We start from the raw sequence: 12391 nt of genomic DNA, 5'->3' as shown, positions 1-12391 counted from the left end.
TATCATTTATCTTGAGTTAAATTATAAATTTAGAACTTATTAAAAAACACATTGTGTTTTCTAATATGATATTTTTTGCAATATTATTCCACATCTTATCATTTATCCTCATAGGCTTGCTTCTATGTCAGTGGGTGAGGTTGTGGAATTTGATGGACCAGAGCTAATCATAGGCTAAGCAACATTTTAGAAAGTGGAGAGTGGAGGGGATTGGCTCTATACACAATAATTGTTTGCAAGATTAGTCCATGTTTTATCATTTATCTTTATGTATTCTTGCTTTCTTGATACTTTGGTTTGCAAATTATTTCATATTCCTTTGAATGGAAAATTGTTTGCAATGGTGAGAGAGACTTATTCTATATCATTTATCTTCAGTTAAATTATAAATTTAGAGCATATCTAATATGATATTTTTTTGCAAGATTATTTCATGCCTTGTCATTTATCCTTCCAAGCTTGCTTACATGTCAATGGGTGAGGTGTGAAATGTGATGGACTAGAGATAATCATAGGGTGAGAAACATTTTATAAAGTGAAGGATGGAGGGGATTGCCTCTATAAATGTCTATGAAAATACTCTTTGAATCTCTATACATGTCTAGAAGATGGTAGTACATCTTATCTGATATCAATTGCAAGTGTAACAAAAATTCACTAACCTCTTGTTGTCCTTTAGTTTATTGTATAAGGTTAGTAAAATTTACTTCAATAGATATTATTTTTTGGAAATGATTGATGAAAGATATTGTGTTCATGTGAAAGGTGTGTATATATCTAGGAGATATTGAGTAAAGCCACTCAAGAGAATACTCATTGAGTGAGGTGGGGGGGAGGGCAGCGGGGAGGGGGGGTTTCTACGATAAGTGTAAAATGCGTTAAAAGGAATTACAAATGTAATTTCTACTATTACACCCATGTATTACATTCCTTTGATACATAATACAAATCCTTAAAAATTAAGGTGTCCATATATTTGGTGTCATAATCAACTTGCAACTTAAAATAGTTGCATTGTGAAAATTTGATTCACTTTCCTTCATTCTCAATTGGATCATTTCATTCTTTGTCATCTTTAGATAACAATCATATTTCCTCCCCTACTTATCTTAATAAAAAATATTCATATTTCCTCCTTGTCCCTAATCATATATAGTAAACATGTTATCATAAAATATAAGTTTAAGTCCCTTCTCAACTACCTAACCAACACTCGTCAAATTCTTAGCTATTTATATCCAAATTTTATTTTCCAAAAAATTCAAGTAATTTATTATCACCGAATTTTAATCCACTTTTAATGTTTTCATCAATCTTTGAAAATAGTTTTCTACAACTTTTCATATGATTAGAACCACTTGAATCTGAGAATCCATGAAAGAGAGTTTGATAGTGGATCTTCATGTTTACCTTTTCTTGGGACCTTAATTTGAATTTGTATATTCTTGTGACTATGGTTAACTTTTCTTCCTTCAATTAAATTTTTAAATCTTAGTTTTCTCTATACAATAAGATTCCTTGTCATTGTCATAGTAATATTACACTAGCTACCTCCTTACATTAATCTACCTTTTCCTCTTGAGAAATCATGGCTTCTAATTTTTCCTCTTGAAAATATACTACTTATTTGGTGATTATTTTTGTAACTCGCTACGGACAAATATAATTTGAAAAAAAATGAAATCGACATTACTTTAAAATAGATTATTTTATGAGCAATTATTTTAAATTAATATATTGATGCAACAATTTTGAATTTTATTTATTAATTAATCCTTAATATTTAATTACCCTATTTAATTAATCCTTTACAATGAAGATAAAATAAATTCGATAATTTTACCACTAACATTATTTGTAATTTAATTTTGCACAATTTCAATTTTACTAATTAATTAATCATCAATATACAAATACCATTAATATATATAAACTTAATCTTTGTCACAAAATAAAAGATAATAGTTACACTAAACACAGGAGCAACAAAATGTGACAAACCAAAACATGAAGACCAACATGAAAGATAACAGGGTAACAATTGACATGACTTGCAACAAAACATTGGAATACCTGACAAGCATCTCATTCCCAAAGAAACGATGGTCACAACAAGGGTCTGACTGATATCTCTAATTTGCATGTTACCATTGGGTCAAAGAGCATGCTCAGACCTAAAGATTCAACTGGAGTTGATGCTCGGTACCCGCAGTCTTGCATCACCGAGAATACATACATACTTACATCTAACATATGTAGACACACCGGTGGAGGAGAGTCGTGATAGTCCATTTCCCTCTGAAGTGGGTGATGAAAAATCATCCCCTCGCACCCAATACAGACTCATACCCATACAAGTAAATGTAGACAAGAAATATCTCATACATAAAGAAGGTATGCCAGTCCAAGGTCAATTTATAAACATATAATCTAACATCTAACCATCCTTCAAGAGAAAATTCATAACCAACATAATAAAAGCCATCACATAAGAGAGTATCATCTAGTCACATAAACCACCGAAGAAATCAACCAGAGACAAACTAAGTTAAACAGAATCTGATCGAGGGAGGCACATTACATCCTCCCCCCTTAGGGTTTGACTTACTTCTGGAATTTGCAAGGCTAAGATAGGAAAACAAGGACACAGCCATAACACTTATATTAAGTAATTCTAAATCCTTATTCTATAAATATTCTTGCAAAACAGAGATTTCACGAAAGTGGACATATCATAAAGTACATACATCAAATCTTACACTTTTCAAGATGATAATACTTTCTTAACATCTTTATGCACCATATAAATGACAAATATTCATCAAATACAACTTCCTATGCATACACTTCTTCCTACCTGCCAAGGCAAACATAGCATATTTTCCAATTAAGCTCTCAAGTTCAACATAGCTAATGTATCATTAGTCATCTAAGGTCCATAATGCTTACACATGAAAGTAGAAGAGAGTTCAAGGTACATATGTCATATCACCTCAATACCAACTCCAATCATAAAGCACAACACAATCTCAATCTAAGAGAGGCGGCGAACATAAACACATACATTAACCATATAATGCCAACTTAAATAAAAGAGAATCCATGTCTTTAGGCATCCCAATACACCCATCATACAATAAATTTGCAGATCATTAGTTTATCACATGCATTTATTACAATCTACCTATTCCAATTCACACTTCTTCCTAATATATCTTATGATCCAAATGGTTACAAGGAGTTTAATCATAGAGAAACACTTTTATTTTCTTAGATTACCATTAAAGCTATCAGATTACCCAACTTGCCTAGATCCAATCTTTGTCGTGTTCTACCAAAAAATTGTGCAAAATTAAGTTAAACTAATGTTAGTGGTAAAATAATCAAATTTATTTTATCCTCATTGTAAAGGATTAATTAAATAGGGTAATTAAATATTAAGGATTAATTAATAAATAAAATTGAAATTTGTTGCATCAATATATTAATTTAAAATATTTTCTCATAAAATAATGTATTTTAAAGTAATTTCGATTTCTTTTTTTTTCAAATTATATTTGTGCGTGGCGTTACAAAAATAAATTAATAAATAAATTAATGGGTTTAATTGATGAGAATCTTGGCATACAAAAATGGATGGTGGGAGTTACAATTTGTGATGGGGGTTTTATTACTTGCTTTTTGGAAACAGAAGTGGAGGAATAATCTCTGCATTCCCATGAAGTTTTCTAGTTATGGCTCTTGGAAATGGAATTGGGAAAAGGGAGTTTGAAAAGATGTAATTGGAAATAAAAATCAAGGGAGTTATTTGTTGGATGTTTCTGAAAGGGGTTGGATATAATTTGTCGAACCTTTTGGATTCGGGTACCTGGCTCATTGTGTTCGGTACTGTGTATTTTTACCTCAGCTTCTGAACTTGCTATCCGGATCTTGTTAAGAGGTAGGGTTCTAGATTCTTCTCTTGCATGTATAAATTGAAATTGTGCAAAATTAAATTAAACTAATGTTAGTGATAAAATAATAAAATTTATTTTATCCTCATTGTAAAGGATTAATTAATAAATAAAATTGAAAATTGTTGCATCAATATATTAATTTAAAATAATTGCTCATAAAATAATCTATTTTAAAGTAATTTTGATTTCATTTTTTTTCAAATTATATTTGTGCGTGGCGAGTTACAAAAATAAATTAATAAATAAATTAATGGGTTTAATTGATGAGAATCTTGGCATACAAAAATGGATGGTGGGAGTTACAATTTGTGATGGGGGTTTTATTACTTGCTTTTTGGAAATAGAAGAGGAGGAATAATCTTTGCATTCCCGTGAAGTTTTCTAGTTATGGCTCTTGGAAATGGAATTGGGAAAAGGGGGTTTGAAAAGATGTAATGGGAAAAAACAAATCAAGGGAGTTATTTGCTGGATGTTTTTGAAAGTGGTTGGATATAATTTGTCGAAGCTTTTGGATTCGGGTACCTGGCTCATTGTGTTCAGCACCGTGTATTTTTACCTCAGCTTCTGAACTTGCTATCTGGATCCTGTTAAGAGGTAGGGTTCTAGATTCTTCTCTTGCATGTATAAATTTCTTTCAGTATCGTATGAAATAAAAATAGTCTGATGTTAATCTGAAAGAACAGTTCATGGATTGTCTAATAGATGGATTTTTTGAGTTATTTGAAGATTATCTATTATCTGGGTTAAATAAAATGTATGTTGAGAAATCTGGAAATAATTTGGGTTTATTGATTCGATAGGTCTGTTTTCGGGTTTAAATTGATATTGGGGTAAAGTTTTATATCTAAGATCTTGTTTGCAAATTCATGGTTGATCTTTGTTTTAAAAAAGAAAATTCCAAATTGGGGGTTAGAGCATACTTTTTTGGGGTGAATCTGTATATTGGAATTTTGGATTTGATTAGTTAAATATTATCCTCTTCTCAAGTAATTTTTTGTGTTTCCTGTTTGTTTGTGTGTATATATATATATATATACACACACAAATTTTAACGAAAACAATATCACTGTTTCGATCTCTGTTTTTATATTTTTTCTTGTTTTGTATTTATTTTGGTGCTTGGGTATGGGTGTCGTGGTCACCCACAGTGGGGAAAAACCCACCCACCATGGGCTAACCCACAGTGGAGGGGAGCCCACCCACCGTAGGCTCACCCACGAAGGTGGGTTCTCCAAGACCACTATGGGGGGCCCCACGGTGGAGGCCCTTTCCCACCCCCCTTTTTCGGTGATAATGTTTCAGTTTGTGAAAATAAATTTTTCTTTGAATTAAAGTTTGTCAATATTAATATTTTGTGTTTAATTGTGTGTGTGTGTGTGTGTGTGTGTGTGTGTGTGTGTGTGTGTGTGTGTGTGTGTGTGTGTGTGTGTGTGTGTGTGTGTATTTATTTATTTATTTTGGAACTATTCATTATTTTTTAAATGTTAATATTTTTGTATTGGTAAATTTGCCAAATGGTTAGATGAATATTTTTATATGCTTTTAATTTGGAAAATGTAGTGTATTTTGTTAAGATAGTATTTTGGCTTAATAGTTATATTTGAGAAAAATAAAGTTAGGTTTGTTAAAGATAGTGAAATGGGGTAAATAGTTGTATTTTGGATAAATATAGAAAGACATCGAAAAAATATAGAATAAAAGATTAATTAGATACTTTTTGAATTAATAGATTTGTGAATAGAGTATAGTTGCGAAATGTATATATGTGTGCATGTATTTTGTTAGTAGACATATCTTTGAGAAAGTAAATGCACTTAGGTTTATTCATATGTTATTTCTTATTATTTACTAATCATGTGGCTAAGTTCTACTTAGAAATTATATATATGCATATGTCTTCTTATGAATTTGGTTAATCTTCATTTAATATGCAATTGATCAATTTAATGGAAGCAAATTTGCAGGGATGGATTACAATGTTTGCAAAATAATATGGTGTCAGTAAATTTGGCTAGTGGATTAATGGAATCTATGTTGGTTTAGAGCTATTTGATGTTCAAGTGTTATTATGGTCTCTTTGGTAGATTTGAATGAACTCTCTTATAATTGGTTTCATGAGACCTTTCTTTTTCTTTTGGATCTTGTCTTTCTTTGTGGGGATACTCAGATGTGTGGTTTTATGTGTTTGAATTCCAAAGGCTTAGGAAGGGGTTATGGTTTCCTTAATTGTAAAGTCATGCTTTCCTTTTCTAGACAATTGTTCAAGTCTTGTATGTTTATGATGTTGGATGGTGTTTCTATCCTACTTTGGGTACTACATGTTGTTACCTTATTCTAGCAAGAGTGGCAAACCTTGCTATGGTATTTTGGTGCTTGCCATCATGTGTTATCCAATTTGATCCTTGTTGTTGCTTGGATTCCTAGGCTTTCATTGGGGGTCGGGACCCAAAGTGGTTGCCAGGGTAACTCAATGAGAGCTTGTAATCAAGTGAAAACCTTAAATAATGAACTGGGTGTTGGCATTTGCATGAAGATTGCATTAATGATTTGTTATGTTGTCATTGATGTCAATTAAACCGATAGGAAGAGCTAAGTGAAAGGAATTAAAATCGGTAGGTAAGTTTGTGGAGTGAACCAGTATTGTCAGGTATTGAAGAGTTGAACTGGTAAACCCTACCTATTGTTTTGATAAACCCTAACCGATTAAGTTTGGTGAATTGGTTATATTGGTTTATGATCTGATAATGAGTGGTAATGATTATGACACGTATGCATATTGTATGAAGAGAGTTTCAAAGAGTTTTTGGTGCGTTGAGTTAATGTTTTTTGTCTAGGGAATGAGCAAGTATATTGCATGTAATGCAAAGCGCGTGATGAGTTACTAAGCTCGATGAAGCAGTGATCAAGAAGCGGTCGAGGATTTCTTGAATGATGTGCAAATATTGTTATGTAATGCAATGATCATACTTAAACTGACTTGTTTGTAATATCTATGAGAGAATTAGGTTTTTGTTGTGTTATCGACCTAATTGATTTGTTTATAAGGTCGATGAGTTGTTTAGTTTAAGGGTTGGTAAAGTTGGATTGAGTGTGTGGTTTCTGAACTGGATGATGTATCTGCAGTTTGAGTAAAGGCAGATAGGAGCATGAAAAAGGTCTGAACAAGCAAGTGAAATGCTATTCAAACAGATCAGAAAACCCTTGTTGTTTTCTAACAATTTCAATAGTTAAATCACCTAACCGGGTAAGCTCTAACAAGGTGATCCATTAGCTTGGATTCTAAATCCTTTACAAAGGTTACTCCTCACAAGGTATTGCTTCTAACAAGGCATTATAATCAATCCCTTAACCGGGTGGTCCCTAACAGGATCTGTTCTTAACAAGACTTTTTGTAAAAGCTTTAACAAGCTTGGCTCTTAACAGAGCGAACTTCAGAAGAGTTCAGATAGTTATCTTGTGAGTCTCATCTCATCGTGGTTTTTCTCATTTGGGTTTCCACGTCAAAATATTGTGTCAAGTGGTAAATGTTTTTGTGGCTATGTTTCTAAGGTTGAATTGCTTAACTACTTATTTCACTTTGATAAGTCATGATAACCGACAACAATTTGAAATGAAGTTTTAATTATGTCAAGTAAAAGTATTTGGATGTTTGTGAAGTTTTAAGTTGTTTACTGTTATCTGTTGTAATAGTGAACCGGTTTAGCTTGACAAGTTTATCTTGATAGTTTTAATCTTGACATAGATATTGCATTTATAGTTCTAAGTTTACTTGAGAGGTTATTTCTGAGAAAGGTGAAAGTTTATCAGTTTTTCTATCTACTGATTCACCCCCCCCCCCCCACTCTCAGTAGTTGACTGGATCCTTATTCTTTCATCATACCATCACTGGGAGGGGTAGCTAGATAACATTAATCAAGATAATATTTTTGTCTCTCTTACGCTCAAATGCTTGTTTAGGTCTGATTTAAGTAGAGAAGGGCCTGGAATGGCTTCCACCAATCTTGTCCTTTCAAAAGGTTGGTGTGGTTTACTAGTGTCTATATGGAGGCCGAGAGTCGGGAGAGGTCACCAGGGTAACCTAGAAAGGGGGTCGGGACCTAGTGAAGACTCGCTAGGGTAACTCATGACAACCTAGTGATGACACTCTTCCCTATTGCATGCCTAGTAGTAACTTATATTGTTTATCCTTCCTTGGATTGCTCAGGCCTCTGAAAGTTTGTTGTTTTATTGTTGAGTTTCTTGTGCATTGACCTTGTGAGTCTCATGTGAGTTCCTATGTTTATAGTCTTATGGGCCTCTTGTTACTGTAGTTTTGTGAGCCTCATGTGTCATTTGTAACTTCTTGTATTTCCTTTTGTCTCTCAGGTCTAGTTGATACCCCCTAGCACAGGGGGTGGACTTGATGGTACCACACAATTGGGTGGAGTGTTATTCGAACCCATTGGGTTTTGGTTCGATCTGCTTCATGTTCGTGGTGGCTCGTGTGATGATTGAAGACTTACACTATATACTAGATTTCTGAATTCTCACCATTGTTGTATTCATGGAGAATTTATTCTTATGGATACCCTGAGATGTATCCAATGATCATATGTATATTCTCTTGGCATTGTATTATGCATCATGATCCTTGTATATAATAGTGTTATCTTATTAAAGAAGTTCCTTTGTGTTCTATTATGTTGGTTGATGTTATCCTTAAGTAACATCGTTGTGGGGACTTGAGGACTTTGCTAGTGTGTTCATGTACATCATTTCATTCTTGTTGTATTATGCATCTCAATGTATTTAAATAGATCTTCTTTTAATAATAAAAAAAAATCGTGTTTTCATTTTCTAATTTGTTTAAGTCCTCTTGGCCTCATAGCGGGGCATTGCAGACTAAATATAATCATGCCAATTCCTCTCCTCCCCAACAAGCAAAGCATTGAGATGAAGGATTGAGGACATCTGAACATCACTAAGTGTATGCGGGAAAATGTGGTGACCAAAATGAATAAATCGAGATCAAAAGACACACACACCAATGAAACTCTTGGTGCATGTATATGAACTAATTGAATTAGTTCAACTTCCCAAGGGATGTCTCATTGTTCTCTATCTCACAGGATCCCTACAGTCAATGTTTTTCTCTCAGATCATTGAGCAAATGACTTAGGAATGACAACTCCAAGAATGAGTGATATTGTGATCTATATGCATGAAGGCACCCTAAGATCTATATGATGTGTTAAAACTATGATGATTAATTTAAGATGAAGATAATGATATGATAAAAGATTAACAAAGCATCCTAACATGATATACTAGCCTAGCATGAATATTCTATGATATAAAAAATGCTTCTAAATGCTATGATAATGTTTTAACAAAGAGAGGCTAAAATGTTTAGTAAATTAGGCTAGAATGTAGATGCATGAAACTTGGATATTTTTTAAAATAAAGAATGAGAGCTCTATTTATAGGAAAAATAGGGCAACGTGTGGTTAAGATTGAATAATCTTAACAAGGGCTAGGATTGAAAGTTAATCAATCCATGTTTACAATTTTCACCAATGAAATGGTGACAATTGTCAATAAGAGGTTGCTTGAGAGGAGATGCAAGAAGCATTAAATGTCTGAGAAGACATGAAGGCTGCCTTAGGAGGTAAGGGTTAAGGTTAAGTTAGGGTTATCTAATGGATAAAGCTTTTACCCAAGGGGTAAACTCTTGTGCAAGGGCTAATAGGATAACCAAAGTTAAAGCCATGAATTCTTGATGAGACCCTTGAGTCAAAAGGATAGTGAAGTTAGAGGAAAGTCTCTAACCAAAGGTAAAAGGTGAGTTAACCATAAATGGTTATGTAAGAGCCTTTAATGGTTTGGAAAACTTTAGAAGTTAACCATTTGAAGACACAAAGCCTTTAATGGTTATTGAAGACTTTGGAGGCTTTGAGAAGTGACTTCCCTTTGCTTAGGAATGTGACAATAATTAGGAGATGAATTAGGCTATATTGGAAGTGATTAGAAGAATCTAGAAGGGATTTAGGAGGCAAGTGGGAGATGTAGGAAAATGCAAGTGGATGAGGGAAAAGGATTTTAATTAAAATAAAATTACATTATTTCAACTAAAATAGATGCAACTTGCATAAATACAAGTGGGGGGATTTTAATAAATAAATTAGATTTATTTATTTGCAAGGATCAATTTAATTAAAAAGGGAGAAAGGGGAATTAATTAAATAAAGTGATTTATTTAATTAAAGGCTAGAAAAGGTTTAGGTGAATTTAATTAGATAAATTGAGTAATTCTTTTAATCAAATAGATGAAAATGAAGAAATTAATTAAATAGAATTTAATTAATTGGAGGAATGGGGTTAAAATAAATATTAAATATTTATTTAGGAAAGTGGTCAGATTTATATGTCTACATTTTGCCTCTTTGAAGTGATGTGTGTGCACATATTGATTCAAAGATAATTGTTGGATATGCCGCCAAAATTTTGATCAATATGATGGTGTGTGCCAAAATGTTCGATATGATGCCCCAGATGTAGATTTGATTAACGTTATGAAGCTGATATGAGACTGATATGGAGATTCGATATGATAATATTGACGTCAAAATTGTCGATATGATGCCCCAAATATGAAGAATTGATTTGATATAAAAAGTTGATATGAGACTAATGTCGATATGAAACATATGAAATTGATGTCGAGATTCGATATGAAGAATTTATTTGATATGAAAAGTCGATATGAAGTTGGTGTCGATATGAAACTGATATGAAATTGATGTGGAGATTTGATATGATGCCTCAGATATGAAGAATTGATTTGATATGATGTCGGTGTCGATATGAGACTGATATGAAATTGATATCGAGATTTGATATGATAATGCCCCCTTGGGAGATCGTTCATGCACTAAAAGCATGAATGATCTCTCAAAAGAAGAAGAAAACTATTTGAAAGATAGAAGAGTGGATAGTTGATGACATGCATGAGTTTGATAAGATTGATTGGATTGATAAGATTGATCAGATTGAGATTAAGTCTAGTTTCAGGAATGACACCTCCTGTATAAGACAAAGATGATCAAAACGTCTGATTTCAGAAATGATATATCCTGTATAAGACATGATCAAAACGTCTGGTTTTAGGAAAGATACATTTTGTATAAGACATGATAGAATTGATCAGATGAAATGGATTGATAGAATTGATAAGATTGAGATTAAGTCTGGTTTCAGGAATGACACCTCCTGTATAAGACAAAGATGATCAAAACATCTGGTTTTAGGAAAGATACATCTTGTATAAGACATGATAGATGAGAGTTGGATGAATGATGAAGATATGAAAGTGAAGAAAGATTCCATGATGATGCAATAGATATTAATATGAGGGATGCAATGATGAATGTGACTAGATGATGATGAGATGTATCTGGAAAATGAGATGTAAATGATAATGATAATGATATGAGATGCATCTTGAAAATGAGATGTAAATGATAATGATAATGATATGAGATGTATAAATTAAAATGATATGCAATCTAATGCAAGATTAAGATGACATGAAAGCTATTGCAATTGTATGGAACTAATTTGATATAAATGCAACTAAATGATCACTTTAATTCTGTCATTGTCATTCTCATTTAGTCACTTGTTTGTGCTCTTTTTTATCATCATTGAGCTTTTGATATGTTGAAAGTTAATACAAGCATCATGGTATAATTGAACCTTAATGACCTGAGTATAACTTACATGGATTTTGATATTGCAAGATGACAAAAGTGTCGAGGTATAATTGAACCAAGATGACCTAAGTGTTGCTTGCGTAAAACAGACAAGAATTAACCTTTTTTATGTGCAAAATAAAAAATATCTTCAATGATATGTTTCCAATCATGCCTCGAGATAAATTTACACCATACGAATGATCGCCTCACAGACAGAAAACCAAAGAAAATATCATATTCTTTCGTTGCTTCTCTAGCTCAATGCATTCTCGAGTAGCTCGGGAGAACTAATGATTCAAAAATCAAGATAAAAATAGTCAAAACTTCATGCCAAATGTAAACAAATCATAATTCAGAACAAATCATCCATCATGTGTGTGTTGAAGTTGCAGTTGGATAATGATCTTGTTTTCTAACCCGATGAGCAGTTTTGACAATGGTTCCCTAGTATGTTGTGATCCTTGTTTGTTGTCTAAATGCCAAAGGGAGATGAATGTTGCTCCTAGTTATGTACGCTCGTCGATGTGGATATATACGTTGATCACCAAGCTATGGTGAGATATGATATGGATAACTATTTAGATAATCAAGGACAATGACTACGCTAAGTATGTATGGGATAACGTTGCTTGTGTAAGCGTTAGGTGATGGCTATGGGCTGAGATTAGATGAATTAAAGATATGAGTACTGATAGATAGAGG

Source organism: Cryptomeria japonica, chromosome 10 (assembly GCF_030272615.1).
Source record: "Cryptomeria japonica chromosome 10, Sugi_1.0, whole genome shotgun sequence".
NCBI lineage: Eukaryota > Viridiplantae > Streptophyta > Pinopsida > Cupressales > Cupressaceae > Cryptomeria > Cryptomeria japonica.
Note: the sequence above shows the minus strand (reverse complement) of the source record.